Source organism: Saimiri boliviensis, chromosome 1, assembly GCF_048565385.1.
Source record: "Saimiri boliviensis isolate mSaiBol1 chromosome 1, mSaiBol1.pri, whole genome shotgun sequence".
NCBI lineage: Eukaryota > Metazoa > Chordata > Mammalia > Primates > Cebidae > Saimiri > Saimiri boliviensis.
In genome coordinates, this window is record NC_133449.1 from 141,244,081 (window position 1) to 141,264,069 (window position 19,989).

Below are 19,989 nucleotides of genomic sequence, written 5' to 3' on the forward strand. Positions count from 1 at the left end.
TAATCTGGTGGAAGACATAAGACATCAGTGATTACAATTACAGTCCACTGGAATAGGTGCTATGAGAGCACCTTTGAGGAGTCCCTTGGTCAGGTTCATGTATTGGCAAAGATGTCTTGGAGGAAGAGATCCTTGGAGCTGAATCCAGAGAGCAGGTAGAAATTAGGCAGGCATAAAAGGCAGAGGTGAGCATTTCAGCAGAGGGAGTAGCTGTGCAAAGGCCATGAGACGGCCTTACATGTTTAGGAAGGTCCCCAAGGCTGGAGTGAAGGGGTAGGGGGTTAGTTGGTGGCAGAAGCAGAGGCAAGAAAGGGCAGGCAGGGGCCACATCATGAAAGGCCTTGTTACTTTATGGCTTCCTGGCTCATAACAAGAATCAAGCATTGCTTATTTAGCCTTTGGAAGTGAAATGCAAATAGGTAATGGGTTGTTTGCCTGCCATTTGTGCTGACACAAAGAAAAGCACCATTTGTGACCCTAGGACCTCCTTTATGATTCAGCCTTAAAACTAAGGTGAGGGCCAGGTGCTGTGGCTTACACCTGTAATTCCAGCATTTTGGGAGGCCAAGGCAGGTGGGTCACAAGGTCAAGAGATGGAGACCATCCTGGCCAACATGGTGAAACCCCATTTCTACTAAAAGAAATACAAAAAATGGCCGGGCGCGGTGGCTCAAGCCTGTAATCCCAGCACTTTGGGAGGCCGAGGCGGGTGGATCACAAGGTCGAGAGATCGAGACCATCCTGGTCAACATGGTGAAACCCCGTCTCTACTAAAAATACAAAAAATTAGCTGGGCATGGTGGTGCGTGCTTGTAATCCCAGCTACTCAGGAGGCTGAGGCAGGAGAATTGCCTGAACCCAGGAGGCAGAGGTTGCGGTGAGCCGAGATCGCGCCATTGCACTCCAGCCTGGGTAACAAGAGCGAAACTCCGTCTCAAAAAAAAAAAAAAAAAAAAATACAAAAAATTAGCCGGTCGTGGTGGTGGGTGCCTGTAATCCCGGCTACTCGGGAGACTGAGGCAGGAGAATCACTTGAACGTGGGAGGCAGAGGTTGCAGTGAGCCAAGATCACATCACTGCACCCCAGCCTGGCAACAGAGCAAGACTTCATCTCAAAAAAAAAAACCAACAAAAACTGAGGTGAAGAACTGCTGCTTTGGGGGTCCTTCCTGGCAAGCCTCTTGGCCAGTGACCCTGCCCCACTTCTCGAGACCTGGACCATTTTTACAGAATCAAACTGAGGAGTGTTCTTGTGAATACAACAAGGGCAAAACCCCTTTTGATTCACTTTGTCATACCCCCTACTACCTATAACAGTGCTTGGTATGTAGTGGATGCTAAGTGTTGGCTGATTAATACAGTATTTAATGAAGAATGGGGAAGGCTGGTTGGAAAGGCTAGTTCCTATGTGTTTCAAAAATAGTCATAGCAAGCCTAGGCACAGTGGCTCACACCTTTAATCTCAATAATTTGGAAGACTGAGGTGGACAGATCAGTTGAAGTCAGGAGTTCAAGACCAGCCTGGGCAACATGGTGAAATTTAACTCTACCAAGAAATACAAAAATTAGCCAGGTGTGGTGGTACACCCCTGTAGCCTCCAGCTACTCAGGAGGCTGAGGTGGGAGAACCACTTGAAGCCGGGAGGCAGAGGCTGCAGTGAGCTGTGATAATACCACTATACTCCAGCCTGGACAACAGAGTGAGACCCTGTCTGAAAAAAAATAGTCATAACAGCATAGCAAGTATTCTATACTCCTGAGTGCCTTACAGATGTCAAGTGATCCAGTTTTCATAGAGGGAACTGAGGCTCAGAGAAATAAGTTGCCAAAATTATGCAAATAGAAAGTTGAATGTAGGCAGCTGGTTTGAGAATTCATGCTCCTAACCAGTCTTCTATATTGTCTTTCAATAAATGTTTTCATACCAGGCACAGTGGCTGACACCTGTACTCCTAGCACTTTGGGAGGCCGAGGTGAACAGATCACTTGAGCCCAGGAGTTCAAAACCAGCCTGGGCAACATAGTGAGACCCTGTGTCTACAAAAAGTTAAAAAAAAAAAAAATGGGGGCATGGTGATACATGCCTGTAAGCCCAGCTACTTGGGAGAGTGAGGCAGAAGGATCACCTGACCCTGGGAAGGTCAAGGCCGTAGTGAGTTGTGATCACAACACTGCACTCCAGTGTGAGTAACAGAGTGAGACCCTATTTCAAAATCATAAATTAAAAATCAATGTTTTCAGGCTGGGTGCGGTGGCTCACACCTGCAGTCCCAGCACTTTGGGAGGCCGAGGCAGATAGATCATGAGGTCAAGAGATTGAGACCATCCTGGCCAACACGGTGAAACTCCATCTCTATTAAAAATACAAAAAAATTAGCTGGGCATGGTAGCAGGCAGCTGTGGTCCCAGCTACTTGGGAGGCTGAGGTGGAAGAATCTCTTGAACCCAGGAGGCAAAGGTTGCAGTGAGCCAAGATGGCGCCGCTGCACTCCAGCCTGGTAACAGAGCAAGATTCCGTCTCATAAATAAATAAATAAATAAATAAATAAATGTTTTCAGTTCATTTGTAAAGTTGCTTTTGTGCCCTGGAAGCTGCATAGAATTGCCATATGAGAAAAGCTACACATAGGAAGGGTCATATAGCTCTGGTTTTAAATAGAGCTTGCTTTTGGCAGTGAGACTTCAGAAGGCAGTATTTTCTCTTTGATTTGAAAAAAACAGATGTTTTCATCTCATCTAATTTGTCTCTCTTCCTTTTAGATGTTCCTTCTTTTTTTTTTTTTTTTTTTTTTCTGGAGTTGGAGTTTCACTCTTATTGCCCAGGCTGGAGTGCAATGTCACAGTCTCAGCTCACTGCAACCTTTGCCTCCTGGGTTCAAGTGATTCTCCTGCCTTAGCCTCCTGAGTAGCTGGAATTACAGGCATGCGCCACCACACCCGGCTAATTTTGTATTTTCAGTAGAGACAGGGCTTCTCCATGTTGATCAGACTGGTCTCAAACTCCTGACCTCAGGTGATCCACCTGCCCGAACTTCCCAAAGTGCTGGGATTATATGTGTGTGCCACCACGTCTGGCCTAGATGTTTCTTCTTATGTAGCATCCCATACTTGCCTTGTTTTCAGTGCCAAACCAGCTACCTTGGGTAGACTACAAGTTTAAACATACTTGGATATCTGCCAGTCCTAGTATTTCAGCCTCTGAGTCCTCCTGTAGTTAGATAACTCTAGTTCATTCACATGGAAAGAGTGGGGTATTTGGCTTGGCTCTTAAGTATTTCTTTATTCATTCATTTATTCATTCAACAAATATGTAATGAGCACTTACCCTGTGCTAGTTGGGACTAGAGCCAAGCCTCTGTGCTAAGGACCCAGCTGTGAACACAACAAAGTCCCTGTCCTCCTGAACCTGACTTCTGGAGAGGACAGGTAGGCAGTAAACAAGTACACAGATATACTGATGTATACTGTGCCAGGGGATGATAACCACTAAAGAGATAAATTTAGTAAGATAAGGGGCCCAAAGGGAGTTTGCTATTGTCTTGAATGGACAGGAAAAGCTTTCCTGACAAGTGACTTTTTTTTTTTCTTTTTCTTTTTTTTTTTTTTTTTTTTTTGAGACAGAGTCTCACTCTGTTTCCCAGGCTAGAGTACAGTAGCATGATCTCAGCTCACTGCAACCTCCACCTCCTGGGTTCAAGCAATTCTCTTGCCTTCTGAGTAGCTGGGACTACAGGCATGGGCCACCACATCCAGCTAATTTTTTTGGTATTATTTTAGTAGAGATGGGGTTTCACTATGTTACCCAGGCTGGTCTCAAACTCCTGAGCTCAGGCAACCTGCCCGCCTCAGCCTCCCAAAGTGCTGGGATTATAGGAATGAGCCACCGTGCCCAGCTGACAAGTGACATTTGAGCAAAGATCTAAGGAAGCAAAGGGTTGATCTGGAAACTTAGAGAAGGAGCATTCCAGGTGGAGGGAGATGCAAGTGCAGAGGCCCTGCGGCAGTGCAGGCTGGACGTGCTGGAGAAGAGTAAGACCAATGTGGCTTGAAAGAAGAACAGGAGTTGACACCAGAAAAGCAGTGGCCAGTCCCAGTGGAGCCTTGTAGGGACTTTGGCTTTCCTTGTGAGTGAGATGGGAAGCCAGGGAGGAAGAATGAAATTATCTAACTTTTTTGATTGATTCATTTATGGAGACAGAGCCTCGCTTTGTTGCCCAAGCTGCAGTACAGTGCCACAGTCTCGACTCACTGCAACCTCTGCCTCCCAGGTTCAAGCAATTCAGTTGTCTTAACTTCTCAAATAGCTGAGACTACAGGCATGCGCCACCATACCCAGCTAATTTTTTTCTATTTTTAGTAGAGACAGAGTTTTACCATGTTGCTCAGGCTGGTCTCAAACTCCTGAGTTCAGGCATTCTATTCACCTCAGTTTCCCAAAGGGCTAGGATTATAGGCATCAGCCACTGTGTCTAGCCAATCTAACTTCTTTTAAAAATTTACTGTACAGGGCCGGGCGCGGTGGCTCAAGCCTGTAATCCCAGCACTTTGGGAGGCCGAGGCGGGTGGATCATGAGGTCAAGAGATCAAGACCATCCTGGTCAACATGGTGAAACCCCGTCTCTACTAAAAATACAAAAAATTAGCTGGGCATGGTGGCGTGTGCCTGTAATCCCAGCTACTCAGGAGGCTGAGGCAGGAGAATTGCCTGAACCCAGGAGGCGGAGGTTGCGGTGAGCCAAGATTGCGCCATTGCACTCCAGCCTGGGTAACAAGAGTGAAACTACGTCTCAAAAACAAACAAACAAACAAAAAACTTACTATACAGGAGGCTGAGGCAGGAGAATTGCTTGAACCAGGAGGCAGAGGTTGCAATGAGCCAAGATTGCATCACTGCACTCCAGCTTGGGCGACAGAGCAAGACTTCATCTTAGAAAAAAAAAAGTTACTGTTGCCAGGCATGGTGGCTCATGCCTGTAATCTCAGCACTTTGGGAGGCCAAGGCAGGCAGATCACCTGAGGTCAGGAGTTCAAGACCAGCTTGGTCAACATGGTGAAACCCCGTCTCTACTAAAAATACAAAAATTAGCCAGGCATGGTGGCAGATTCCTGTAATTGCAGCTACTTGGGAGGCTGAGGCAGGAGAATCACTTGAACTTGGGATGTGGAGGTTGCAGTGAGCCGAGCTCACACTGCTGCACTCTAGCCTGAACAACAGAACAAGACTCTGTCTCAAAAAATAAATAAATAAAATAAAGATAAAAAGTGACTGCGGCTTCTTCTAGGACAGTTCTTTCACTGTCCCGTGAAAGCTCTTTGAAGTCTCAAAATTGCTCAGCTCCAGAGTGTGCTGGTAGAGAAGGAACTTGAGCTTTAAGAAACTTGTCTTTGCAAATAGAAGGAATTCTCCTTCATGAGCATCTGTTATCTCCCAAGTATGCTAGAAGACACAGAAAAAGGACCCAATCTCTTCCTTTAAGGAAGTCTCAGTAGCGTGTGCGAAATGCAGAGGAGTAAATAGACAGTGGGTGGGAGTGACATAAGTGCTCACCAAGCACTAAGGGACCCAGAGCTGGGACCTTAGGTTAACTTGTCAAGACATCAAGAAGGTTACATCGATCAGTGTTAGCCAGGCAGAGGAAGAGGAGAAGCATAATCTATTTTGATATAAAATTGAATAGCTTCTTCTCTGAGAAATCACCAAACTGGAGGATGATGCCAGTGTAGCGGGAAGGCCTGGAGGCCCTGAGGGCCCTAGAATGGGAAACTGCCGTTGGCTTCCTCAGAGGCTTTGGTAGCAGCATGCAGTACTGGGCTCACAGCCATGGTCGAGGCTGGACCCGAGGCTATGGAACTCACAGAGGCACAGCTGAAGACAAAAAGTGGATACTCACCACCAAACTGGGCCTCCTGATCAAGGACATGAAGATCAAGTCCCTGGAGACTTATCTCTTCTCCCTGCCCATCAACGGGTGTGGTATCATTGGCTTTTTTTCAGGGGGTATCTCTCATGGATGAGGTTTTGAAAATTATGCTTGTGTAGAAACAGATCCGCACTGGCCAGCGCAACAGATTCAAGGCATTTGCTACTGTTGGGACCTACAGTGGCCACATCGGTCTAGGTGTTAAGTGCTCCAGGGAGGTAACTGCTGCCGTCCAAGGGGTCACCATCCTGGCCAAGCTTTCCATTGTCCCTATGTGGAGAGATTACTGGAGGAACAAGATCAGCAAGCCCTATACCGCCCCTTGTACGGTGACAGGCTGCTGTAGCTCTGGCTTAGTACACCTTATCCCTGCCCCCAGGGACAGTGGCATCATCTTGACCCCTGTGTCCAAGATGCTGCTGCTGATAGCCAGTATTGACAGCTGCCACACCTCAGCCAGGGGCTGTACTGCCACCCTGGGCAACTTCACCAAGACCACCTTTGATGCCATCTCTAGGACCTAAATCTGCCTGACCCCCAACCTCTAGAAAGAGACTATTCCCCAAGCCTCCCTGTCAGGAATTCACTGACCATTTCAACAAGAGCCACACCAGAGTCTCTGTGCAGAAGATCAAGGTTCCAGCTGTGGCTATAATATAAGGTTTTGTACAAGAGGAATAAAGTGAATTAAACCTGTTAAAAATAATAAGCAGAAGAAAATGAAATTGAACAAACCAGCCACCATAATTCCTTCTAACGACATGTGGTCTGGGGATATCAGTGCCCTTCCTCTCTGGCTGTAGCTCTTCGGCATCTGAAGAAAGTTATCCTAACTATTGGGTGGTCCAGATTTGGGCAATGTCTGCTATGATGGTGCCAGCTAGTTGGGAAGAAATATAAAGTATAGGCTCAACTCTTCCACAGTCATTGTACTGGGGATTCAGGTTTTTCCTCTCTATTGATATCAAGAATTAACCTGTAGATACCTTTTTCTTCTTCTTTTGTCTGTGTTGCTTAAAACCAAATCTCAATAGGTTCTTTCATCTTTATTCTCTCTATGAGAACTAAATATGATTTAAGTGAACCACAGTGAGAGGCTTGTCCTCAGTACAGCAAGTAAGACGTGCTCCAGGTAACAAGTCCAGTCTCCTTTTAACCTGGTACCTAGAATTCCACATACCTGAGCTTTGAGGGCTGATACAAAGCTACTGCCTCTGATCCCACTGAATGACCTGAATTTATTACCGGTTTTTCCAGTACAGTTTGAGGATACATAGACTCCTGACATGTGACTTCAGATAGATGTTATGGGAAACTCCAAGGAAGCTAAGTATCTGCCAGGGTTTATTTCATGGCAGGTTGAGTAAGCCAAGCTCCTAAGAATGATTGGCCACACTGTCTTTGCTGTAAAGGTTTCTTGGTTTACAGATAGTAAACTTTCAGGCAAGTTAGCAAACCAACTGGTTTTTTTTTTGTTTTATTCTGTTTTTTGTTTTTTTGAGACAGAGTTTTGCTCTTGTTGCCCAGGCTGGAGGGCAATGGCACGATCTCATCCCACTGCAACCTCTGCCTCCTGGGTTTAAGTGATTCTCCTGCCTCAGCCTCCCAAGTAGCTGGGTTTACAGGTATGTGCCACTATGCCCAGCTAATTTTGTATTTTTAGTACAGACGGGGTTTCTCCATGTTGGTCAGGCCAGTCTCGAACTCCTCACCTCAGGTGATCTGCCCACCTCAGCCTTCCAAAGGCCATTAGCAAACCAACTGAATTTTAACAAAGGAAGCCTTAGGAAAATGGATGGAGATACAGTTGGAAAATTAAAGTCATGCTTCCTTGATATGTACTTCAATTCTGGCAGCTTCTCGCCTGGAATTTTCCAAAGTCAGTTTTTGGTAATCTTGCTGTTTGTATTATCTTTATTTATATAGTTCTGGTTATGCTTGGTGTATGCCAGCTGTTTTGGGAGTAATGATTTTCCTTATTTCTCTTGGCTCCTATTAAGTGTTAAATTGCTGAAATTGACCTTTAATGCTTCCAAAGCAATCATCATCTTTCTCTCTGGATGGTTTTTAGAAGGGGATGTAATTTACTGATTCAGCCAGTGAAGAGAGAGCCTTCCATGGTATGGTTTACTCAAGGCAGGTGACGAAAGGATCACATAGAATTAATTTCTGGCTGGGCACAGTGGCTCATGCTTGTAATCTCAACACTTTGGGAGGCCAAAGTGGGCAATCGTTTGAGATCAGGACTTTGAGAACAGCCTGGCCAACATGGGAAAACCCCATCTATACTAAAAATACAAAAATTAGCCAGCCATGGTGGCAGACACCTGTAGTCCCAGCTACTCAGGAGGCTAAGACATGAGAATCACTTGAACCTAGGAGGCAAAGATTGCAGTAAGCTGTGAGCACACCACTGTACTCCAGCCTGGGTGACAAAGACTCTGCCTCAAAAAAAAAAAATGAATGAATTTTTGCCCTCTGAGAGGACTTAGGGAATAAAAATATTACACCAACCATCCTGGCCAACATGATGAAATGCCATCTCTACTAAATATACAAAAATTATCTGGGTGTGGTGGTGCGCACCTGTAATCCCAGCTACTTGAGAGGCTGAGGCAGGAGAATTGCTTGAACCTGGGAGGCGGAGATTGCAGTGGGCCGAGATCATGCCACTGCCCTCCAGCCTTTTTTGAGACTGTCTCAAAAAAAAAAAAAAAAGAAATTTTACATCAATTCATAAATTAGTAAAGACCTTATCTTATCTCTCTGTCACTCACCAAGGTTTTTAGAGGTAGAACTCAGTGCTGATTATGTCATTGGGGTTGGAAGTGAGAGACCAGCCGTGAATTGACTTTTCCAGCCTGGATACGTAGAAAAGAGTGGCCTATATCCTTCTCACTTCTAGTGAGGATCTGTCCCACTGGTCTGCAGGAGAGCAGCATTACAAGCTGGTAGCTGGTTATGGGAGCTTGATCTGAACAGAAAAAGGCTGTTCTTTTCTTTAGATGATATCCAAAAGACCATATTAAAATTCTGATGCTCAGAAAGCATTTTGCCTGACAGACCATTATACATTTCACAGGATTTGGTCCTGGTGACAGAGGGGTTGAGGACATTTCCCAAATGTTCTTCTGTTCTCAGGCTTCTTCCTGATTGGATGGCTGACTGCAGATGGGTTTGGTAGATTCTGGCGCATAAGTCACTAACAGCCCGTAGCAAGCAAGAGGCTATTCCAGCTGATCTCAGCAAAGCTTGTCATAACCAGCTCCTCTCTCAGTCATACCTTCAAGGTGGTACAGGGTTTCAAGAACTGGCCTTGACCAGGGCATGGTGGTTCATGCCTGGAATCCCAGCACTTTGGGAAGCCAAGGCAGGCAGATCACTTGAGTCTAGGAATTTGAGACCAGCCCGGGCAACATGTCAAAACCCCATATCTACAAAAACTACAAAAAAATAGCCAGGCATAGTGCTATATGCCTGTAGTCCCAGATGCTCAGGAGGCTGAGGTGGGAGGAGCACCAGAGCCTGGGAGGTTGAGGCTGCAGTGAGCTAAAATCACACTACTGCACTCCAGCCTGGGTGACAGAGCAAGACCTTGTCTCCAAAAAAAAAGAAGGCCGGGCATGGTGGTTGCATGCCTCTAGTCCCAGCTACTAGGGAGGCTGACGTGGGAGGGAGGATTGCTTGAATCCTGGAGGCAGAGGTTACAGTGAACTGAGATCATACCACTACACTCCAGCCTGGGTGACTGAGCGAGATTCTGTCTCAGAAAAAAAAAAAAAAAAAAAAAGAATTGGCCTTGAAGGGAAAGCCCTTTTCCCAGCAGGATGCTTCTGCCTGGACATCCCAACTGTAAGATTAATGCCCAAATACCCAACTGTGAGAGCCAGCCTTACACTGAGAGCTGAGGTGTAAGCATGGACCACTTAGCAAAGAGAGGCAGAACAGAAGTGACAAAGGCAGACAACAACAGTGTTCTAGGCCAGGGAGCCTTGGTCTGCCAAACGTGGAAGCAGGGGCCCAAAGCAAAACGTAGAGGGGAGCAAGCAGGACACCTAAAAGCCTCTGCTTGGTCCATGGCCTTGGGTTGCCTTCCATAATTTAGCTATCAGACCAAATAAACTTTACTTCCCTGTGTCAAGAGGGATCCAGACCTAGCTCTAACTTTTTTCTCTGGTTTCAGTTCTTGCCTTGTAAATACTAAAACCTGAAAGTGGAGGTAGCTATTATATTATTGCCTGTTTGGAGGTTGCCCAAGGAATTCCTCTTAGGACTGAATTGCTTCTACTCTTAATGCCAGAGGCATGGAAGCCACTGCTTGCCTCAGAGTCAGGGGTCCCAGGTCAAAGGCAGAATAGCTTGCTGGGTCTTACTGAAAACAGCCCCCAAAGGGTTGAACTTTCTGGGATTTTCCTTCGCTTGCAGGCTGCATGTTTGTTTAATAGATGCACAACTTGATTAAATGCCAGTGTATCACAGATGCACTTATACTTAAGAACAAGCTAGTTCTAATCTCTCTGCCATCACTGATTAATTAGATACTTTAGACTATCCCCAACTGTATGAAAGCTGTGAAAAATACAACCTGCATAGTTAAATTTCTGCACAAGCCCATTTCCTCACTTGTTTTTGTCGTATTCACCATTCTTTAAACATTATTTCTATCTGTACATGTTTCTGAACACAGTCTGGCTATTTTCCTATCATAATTAGATATCCTTCCACTGCTGGCCAAGAAATATACTCACACAGTAAGTCCAATAACAAAACTATGTGAGAGGCAAGGTGTGGTGGCACACGTCTGTAATCCCAGCACTTTGGGAGGCTGAGGCAGGCAGATCACTTGAGGTCAGGAGTTGAAGACCAGCCTAGCCAATATGGTGAAACCCCACCTCTACCAAAAAATACAAAAAATTAACCAGGCCTGGTGGCACACACGTGTAATCCCAGCCACTCAGGAGACTGAGGCACCAGAATCACTTGAACCCGGGAAGCAGAGGTTGCAATGAGCCAAGATTGTACTACTGCACTTCAGCCTGGATGACAGAGTGAGACCCTGTCTCAAAAAAAAAAAAACAGGCCGGGCACGGTGGCTCAAGCCTGTAATCCCAGCACTTTGGGAGGCCAAGGCGGGTGGATCACGAGGTCAATAGATCGAGACCATCCTGGTCAACATAGTGAAACCCCGTCTCTACTAAAAATACAAAAAAATTAGCTGGGCATGGTGGCGCGTGCCTGTAATCCCAGCTAATCAGGAGGCTGAGGCAGGAGAATCGCCTGAACCCAGGAGGCGGAGGTTGCGGTGAGCCGAGATCGCGCCATTGCACTCCAGCCTGGGTAACAAGAGTGAAACTCCGTCTCAAAAAAAAAAAAAAAAAAAAAAAGTGGGCCAGGTGCGGTGGCTCAAGCCTGTAATCCCAGCACTTTGGGAGGCCGAGGTGGGTGGATCACGAGGTCTAAAGATCGAGACCATCCTGGTCAACATGGTGAAACCCCGTCTCTACTAAAAACACAAAAAATTAGCTGGGCATGGTGGTGCGTGCTTGTAATCCCAGCTACTCAGGAGGCTGAGGCAGGAGAATTGCCTGAACCCAGGAGGCAGAGGTTGCGGTGAGCCGAGATCGCGCCATTGCACTCCAGCCTGGGTAACAAGGTAACAAGAGCAAAACTCCGTCTCAAAAAAAAAAAAAAAACAAAAAAAACAAAGTGATTATGGGAGACCAGTTGAATAAGTTAGACATGCCTTCAGATTGTTGCTTCTATTGGTCACATTTTCAAAATTTGTTTTTTTCTTTGTAAATCTTACCTGAATGCCTCAGAAAGGTTTGTTGTCGTTATTGTTAATTGTATCTCTACATTGAGATTTTAAAACATTTTTCTGCCTACCAGAAGCCAGGCAGGGGCATGCATAGTGGCTGTTAACATTCAACTGTTTGATTTTCTGATATAATTAACTGTATATCAGTTTTGCAAGTAATTTCCAGTGTTTCTTTCCTGTGATAGTATGGTCTTTAATTGAGCAGTGGCCAGGCGCAGTAACTCATGCCTGTAATCCCAGCACTTTGGGAGGCTGAGGAGGGCAGATCACCTGAAGTCAGGAGTTCAAGACCAGCCTGGCCAACATGATCAAACCCCATCTCTACTAAAAATACAAATATTAGTCAGGCATGGTGATGTGCACCTGTAATCCCAGCTACTCAGGAGAATTGCTTAAACCTAGAAGGCAGAGGTTTCAGTGAGCTGAGATTGCACCACTGCATTCCAGCCTGGACAACAGAGCAAGACTCCATCTCAAAAAAAAAAAAGTAACTGAGCATAGGCTGGACACAGTGGCTCACACCTGTAATCCTAGCACTTTGGGAGGCCAAGCCAGGAGGATTGCTTAAGCCCAGGAGTTCACGACCAGCTGGGCAACATGGTGAAACCTCATTTCTACAAAAAATACACAAATTAGCTAGGTATGGTGGCGCATACCTGTAGTCCCAACTACTTGGGAGGCTGAGGTAGGACGGTCACTTGCCCCCAGGAGGTCAAGGCTGCAGTGAGCCCTCACTGTACTCCAGGGTGGGTTACAGAGTGAGACCCTGTCTCAAACAAAACAAAACAGAAAAAATACATAAAGTAATTGAGCACAGAAAGATGTATTCCATATTCAGGGAGTCTCTGAAAGTGGCCCCTGCTGACTCACGTGGGGTGTACACTACGTTTATAGGACTGGAATGTCTGGACATGCTGAAGAAGATCAGTTGGAATATTTCTGTATTTCTGTATCCCTAGGTTAAATATTTCATCAGTGGCACATTCACATTCATGCTAGGCCTTGAACTCTGAAGTCTCCTTAGCTAAATCCCCATGATCCTCAGTCTCTAGAAGCAGCTATGGTTTGTACCATCTTTTTTCCTTTGATCTGATGTTCTCAAAGGGGGACAAGTAACAGTTTCTTCCCACTTTTGAGGCAATATTAGCATCTGACCTTACCTTTTAAAAAATACATATAGGCTGGGCACAGTGGCTTGTGCCTATAATCCCCCAGCACTTTGGGAGGCCAAGGCAGGTGGATCACCTGAGGTCAGGAGTTTAAGACCAGCCTGACCAACATGGAGAAACTCCATCTCTAGTAAAAATACAAAATTAGGCCGGGCACAGTGGCTCAAGCCTGTAATCCCAGCACTTTGGGAGGCTGAGGCAGTGGATCACAAGGTCAGGAGTTCCAGACCAGCCTGGCCAATATGGTGAAACCCCGCCTCTATTAAAACAAAACAAAATAAAAAACAACAACTGACTCCTTTAAGATTTGGCCTAGGTAATTAAAAGAAAAAAAAATTAGCCAGGCATGGTGGCACATGCCTATAACCCCAGCTACTTGGGAGGCTGAGGCAGGAGAATCGATTGAACCTGGGAGGCAGAGGTTGTGGTGAGCCAAGATCCTGCCATTGCATTCCAGCATGGACAACAAGAGTGAAACTCCATCTTGAAAAATATATGTATATATAATACACAGTGTACATATTCCTTCCCACTCTCTAGCCACATTCTTGAATTCCAAACCAGATTTTGTCCTCTACCAGAAAAGATCTCTCCCACTAGACTTTCTGCATCAAGATCTCTCCCACTAGAGCACACCCTCTTTGTTGAGGATTAAGCAGCTATCCAGCCCTCTCTAAGCCAAATGGCTCTTGACGAATGTGTAGTAAGTGGAACACAGTTGAAAGGTTATAGGTAATTGTGCAACTCTGACTCTTATCAACTTCATCTTCCTTCGCCCTCCTAGGTAACAGCTTGCTTGATTGCTGTGGCTAAAACAGACAGCGAAGTTCAAGTACGCAGAGCTGCCATACATGTGATTGTGCTGCTGCTTCGGGGACTCAGCCAGAAAGCTACTGAGGTCAGTCTCTCGCCCTTTGCAGTTTCTCCATCTCTCTTTTTTTTGGTCTATTTCTCAATCTTCCTTTTACCAGGGAAGACCTCAAACCTCTTCCCTTGATGGACTCATGCAAATGAATCCATCAACAGGAATTTTTTGCAGGAAAATGACTTTGTTCGTATCTTTAGTTTATGTCTCCATTACCTCAGTAACATATTGGCCAAACGATATACTAACTGCTAGAGAAAAACCAGAGCACAAGGTTACAGATTGAGGCCCTGAATCCTGGCGTTGTCCTCAGCAGCAGGCTCCAAGACGAGCTAGCTAGAACACATTCGCCCTGCCTCTACAGCCTGAACTTGAGTGACTTGCCTTCCTGACTCATTAAATTGTTCATGTTGAATTACTAAAGGGCCTCATTGAAGATGTTTCCTTTCTAGCTGAATTCAATCCGTGACATGTTAGTTGCTGCATAAATTAAATTTTCTTCCTTCTTCAAGTAGATTTGGCTGGATTTCTCCCCAGTGTATGACCAATACAGGAAGAAAGTGTATGTGTGTGTGTGTATACATATATATATATATATATATATATATATATAACCATATGTATGCTGAGAATAAGCGACCCCTAAATTAATTTTCTTTTTGATTACATTTCCAGTTGACTTCATATGGAAAATTTGCATTAACAATTCACCACCCAGTATCCACAATGCTTGTCTGTGGCTGACACATCATTATTTAACCAAGTGTCAGTGAAGCCATTATAAAAGTGATTGTTGCCGGGTGCAGTGGCTTGAGCCTGTAATCCCAGCACTTTGGGAGGCCGAGGCAGGTGGATCACGAGGTCAAGAGATCAAGACCATCCTGGTCAACATGGTGAAACCCCGTCTCTACTAAAAATACAAAAAATTAGCTGGGCATGGTGGCGTGTGCCTGTAATCCCAGCTACTCAGGAGGCTGAGACAGGAGAATTGCCTGAACCCAGGAGGCAGAGGTTGCGGTGAGCCGAGATCGCGCCATTGCACTCCAGCCTGGGCAACAAGAGCAAAACTCCGTCTCAAAAAAAAAAAAAAAGTGATTGTTTTATCATACATGTGGGCTTTATTCATCTTAGAATGTTACCATATCGAGTTTCTGATGACATTTTTGTTTTTTTTCTTTTTTAAATTTTTTTTTTTAAAGATGGGGTTTCACCATGATGGCCAGGCTGGTCTTGAACTCCTGACCTCAGGTGATCTACCCACCTTGGCCTCCCAAAGTGCTAGGATTATAGGCGTGAGCCACCACCCCCCGCCCCGATGCCATTTTTGGACAGGCATGGACTCAGTAATTATCCCCTCTTTCCTTCACAGCCACATTTTCTTTTTACATAGCAACTTGCTGTTGGTGCAACTCAATAGTGAGGCAATGGCATTTCCCAGTGCTTTGGGAGTAGTGCTTTACCCTGAACTGCATTTCTCCCCCTGCTCCTCTGCCTTGTGTAGGTTAAGGTTTGGATTGAATGAGCTTATCTGATGTGAGCAGGTTCAACTACAAATCACATAAACTTCAACTGCAATGGCCTAAACAAGTAAGGATTTATGTTTCTCACATCACAAGAAATATGTAGGTAGGTGGTATCTGTTTAGCAGCTCAATATCAACAGAGCCAGTATTTCTATAATAATTGTGGCCTTTGCCTCATGGCTACAAGATCGATGCTGCAGCTCTGGCCATTGTGAATGTTTTAAATGAGTAAGAAAGAAGATAAGAGAAGGGCAGCCCTTGGTGCTTTTGTTTCCTATTTTAGGGAACTTAGTTTCCCAGACACCCCCCCCAATCCCCCACCCCCACCCTTCCCCCAGGAAACGTCCTGTTTCATTGGCCAGAACTTTGTCACATAATTGTTTCTAGCTGCAAGGGAGCCTGGCTATGCATTTAATTAGCACATCGCTACTCTGAATAAAATTGAATTTATTCAGCAAGGAAGATGGCAGAAAATGGGTATTGGGGTGGCAACTAATAGTGACACAAAGGAATATGGAGAAGATCTGGCTGACTCATAAAAACTTCTGTGGCCAGGTGCGGTGGCTCATGCCTGTAATCCCAGCACTTTGGGAGGTGGAGGTGGGCAAATCACTTGAGGCCAGGAGATCAAGCAAACCTGACCTACAATACAAAACCCTGTCTCTACTAAAAACACAAAAAAGTAGGCAGGTGTGGTGGCATGCGCCTGTAGTCCCAGCTACTCAGGAGGCTGAGGCAGGAAAATCAATTGAACCTGGGAGGTGGAGGTTACAATTAGCCAATATCACGCCATGCACTCCAACCTGGGTGACAGCAAGACTCTGTAAGTGCATACATCCTTACTGAGTGAGAGAGTGAAAGTGAGCGAGAGAGCGAGAGCTCAAGCCAGAGCCAGAGCCAGAACCAGAGAGAGAGAAAGAGAGAGAAAGTGTGTGTGTGTGTGTGTGTGTGTGTGTGTGTGTGTGTAGCAGAGGAAACTGGTTAGCAAAGTCAGAGAAGAAATCGAAACTCTACCCAGATTTCTCACATCTGTGTGTAGCCAATGAAAGCAACACTGCTTGTCTCACAAATGCTAAAATAATTTGTGGCCATGGAAGATTTTTGTCACTTTGAAAACCCATGTGAATGAAAAGCCTCCCACTGTTCTCCAAACCATCTCTAGTCTGTACTCACTGAAACTTGTAAGTTGTGCTTAGTGAATAAAGAAAAGGAAATGGGAAGGGATGAACAGATGATTCCTCTTCCTGGTGCATCCTTGAGACCAGGTGTGCTAAATCTTGTAATCGTAGGTGTGATTATAATCAGGGGCACTTTAATGAGAAGCGGAGATAACCACAAAGCTTTCAATCTGGGATTTCTCTTTATGGCTCTGTTTTGCCCCCAGGAACAGCTGAAGTGAAAATGCCATACTGTTGATGAAGTTCTATGTTTTTCTCCTTCTAATCACTATCTCTCAAGCTATGGAGTGCCAAAAGATAATACCAGGTTTCAGTGAATTCTCTGTTGCTTGTGATGCATCAGCCAAGGGCCTCTGTGGTTGTAGCAGCTGGAAAAGGAGGTGGGGGTTCAGGAGATAGATTGGCATCAGAGAGGGAAAACAACAGCTCTAACTCATGAGGCAGTTTTTACCTCTTTCCCATTTGAATGTAGCCAGAGTTTTGTGCAGTCAACACAATATCCATGTTGGAGGGAAATACCACATTCACTTTTTTTTTTGAGACAGAATCTCATTCTTGTGCCCAGGCTGGAGTGCATGGTGTGATCTCAGCTCACTGCAACCTCTGCCTCCTGGGTTCAAGCAATTCTCATGCCTCAGCCTCCCGAGTAGCTGGGATTACAGACTCACACCATCACGCCAACTAATTTTTATATTTTTAGTAGAAACAGGGTTTCACCATGTTTCCCAAGTTGGTCTCGAACTCTTGACCTCAGCTGAGCCTCTGCGCCTGGCCCTGCATTCACTTTGTTATTGAAAAACTTGTTTTCTCTGCTCAGCCTTGTTTTGGCCTTATGACTATATCTGTTTATTATATAGCTCGAAGTCTAGTAGAAGCCAGAAGGAACTCCCTTTAGACCCGTTCTACCTTATTACCCTTGCTGAAAAATAAATTTACTAGGAATACCCAGTAGAGGAGATATGTTCAGAACTGTATTTACTATTGGCCTCAGAGTTAAGAGGTGAGCTGAGTGACAGAATGAGGAAACTGTGCTTAACTACCCACCTCATCCTGAGTTAGAGCTCTGCACAGTAACTTGTTTATTCTGAGTATTGTCAGTGTTCTTTTTCTTTTGAGACAGAGTCTCACTGTCACCCAGGCTGGACTACAGTGTCATGATCTCAGCTCACTGAAACCTCCACCTCCCTCCCAGGTTCAAGCAATTCTCCTACCTCAGCCTCCCAAGTAGCTGGAATTATAGACACCTGCCACCATGCCCAGCTAATTTTTGTATTTTTAGTAGAGATGGGTTTTTACCATATTGGTCCCTCAGGTCTCGAACTCTAAATAATTAAACATTCATAATGTCCAGGATACAACTCATATATACAATCCAATATAAAGACAACCCAATATAAATTACTGAATATAGGAAAAACCAGGAAAATGTAACATGTTCTCCAGAGAGAAGAAAATCACCTAAGACCAACCTCAAGGTAATCCTGATGTTGGAATTATCAGAAAAGGATTTTAAAGCAAATATTATAATTATCCTTAACGAAGTAGAAGAAAAATATTTCTGCAAAGATAGGAAATCTCAGAAAAGAAATAGAAATGATTTTAAAAGGGCCAAATGGGGCCAGGCACAGTGGCTCATACCTTTAATCCCAGCACTTTGGGAGGCTGAGACAGGTGATCATGAGATCAGAAGATTGAGACCATCCTGGCCAACGTGGTGAAACTGTCTCTACAAAAATACAAAAATTAGCTGGATATGGTGGTACGTGCCTGTAATCGCACCTACTTGGGAGGCTGAGGCACGAGAATTGCTTGAACCTGGGAAGCAGAAGTTGCAGTGAGCCAAGATCGCGCCGTTGCACTCCAGCCTGGCGACAGAGCAAGACTCCGTCTCAAAAAAAAAAAAAAAAAATGGGGGAGGGGACAAATGGAAGTTGTAGAACTAAAAACTACAATAACTGGCTTTTTTTTTTAAAATCACTAAATGGAATTAATCAAGAAAAGAATAAATGAAAGAGCAGTAGAAATTATCTAATGTGAAGAACAGAGAGAAAAAAAAGATCTAAAAAAATGAGTGATTTTAGGCCAGGTGTGGTGGCTCATGCATATAATCCCAAGACCTTCTTTGGGAGGTTGAGGCGGGCAGATCAACTGAGGTCAGGAGTTCAAGACCAGGCTGGCCAACACGGTGAAACCCTGTCTCTACTAAAAATACAAAAATTAACTTGGCATGGTGGTGGTCGCCTGTAATCCTAGCTACTCTGGAGGCTGAGGCAGTAGAATCACTTGAATCTGGGAGGTAGAGGTTGTAGTGAGCCAAGATTGCACAATTGCACTCCAGCCTGGGCAACAAGAGCAAGACTCCGTCTCAAAAAATAAATAAATAAATAAATAAATAAATAAATAAAGATAATTCCCAGAGCAGCTTTTCTTCCTTGTAATCCCTAATTTTAGATGACAAAAGAATAATCTGTTCTCTACTCTGTGTAGTAGGAGATAAGTATTAGGCTTGAGAATTAATTTCTTCAAAATGATAAAATGTCTTAACATCAGGTTGTTTTTTCAAAAATAAGCAAAGCCTGAAAGCATCTTCAGGGGAGGAGTTTGGGGTTTTTTTTGTTTGTTTGTTTTTTGTTTTTTAAACAGAGTCTCACTCTGTCGCCTGGGCTGGAATACAGTGGTGTGATCTTGGCTCACTGCAACCTCTGCCTCCTGAGTCAAGTGATTATCCTATCTTAGCCTCCTGAGTAGCTGGAATTACAGATGCCCACCACTATGCCCAGCTAATTTTTTGTATTTTTAGTAGAGACGAGTTTTCACCATGTTGGCCAGGCTGGTCTTGAACTCCTGACCTCGTGATTCGCCTGCCAAAGTGCTGGGATTACAGGTGTAAGCCACCACGCCCAGACTTTTTTTTAATGAGACAGACTCTTGCTGTGTCACCCAGGCTGGAGCACATTGGCACAATCTCAGCTCACTGCAGCCTCTGCTTCTTGGGTTCAAGAGATTCTTGTGCCTCAGACTCCTGAGTAGTTGGGATTACAGGTGCATAACACCATGCACAGCAATTTTTTTTTTTTTTTTTTTTTTTGTAGAGACAGTGTTTTGCCATATTGGCCAGGTTGGTCTCAAACCCTCTGCCTCTCAAAGTGCTGAAATTACAGGCGTGAACCACTGCGCCCTGCCACGATTAATTTTTTTTTTTAAGAGATGATTATCTTGCTCTGTCGCCCAGGCTAGAGTGCAGTGGCATGATCATAGCTTACTGCAGCCTCAAACTCCTAAGCTCAAGCAGTCCTCCTGCCTCAGCCTACCAGGGATTAATTATTAATTGATGGCTGTTTTAAGTTCTGAGGCAAACTCAGGCCTCAATGCAGGAATGAATTTTTTTTTTTTTTTTTTTTTGATGGTGTCTTGCTCTGTCGCCCAGGCTGGAGTGCAGTGGCATGATCTTGGCTCACTGCAACCTGTGCCTCCCAGGTTCAAGCGATTCTCCTGCCTCAGCCTTTCGAGTAGCTG

General features: G+C 44.9%; 1 protein-coding gene and 1 pseudogene across 9 annotated transcripts in view; both read left to right on the plus strand.

Annotated features, from left to right (window-relative positions):
* HAS3 (hyaluronan synthase 3) overlaps positions 1-19,989 on the plus strand; it is a 113,182-nt gene that overhangs the window by 9,497 nt on the left and 83,696 nt on the right. For all 9 annotated transcript variants that reach the window (XM_074405449.1, XM_074405447.1, XM_074405451.1 and 6 more), the window contains exon 2: positions 13,693-13,806. The gene's annotated coding sequence lies outside the window, so the exon portion shown is untranslated. The remainder of the gene's footprint in view (positions 1-13,692; positions 13,807-19,989) is intronic.
* On the plus strand, positions 986-11,139 carry LOC141585558 (small ribosomal subunit protein uS5 pseudogene; annotated as a pseudogene).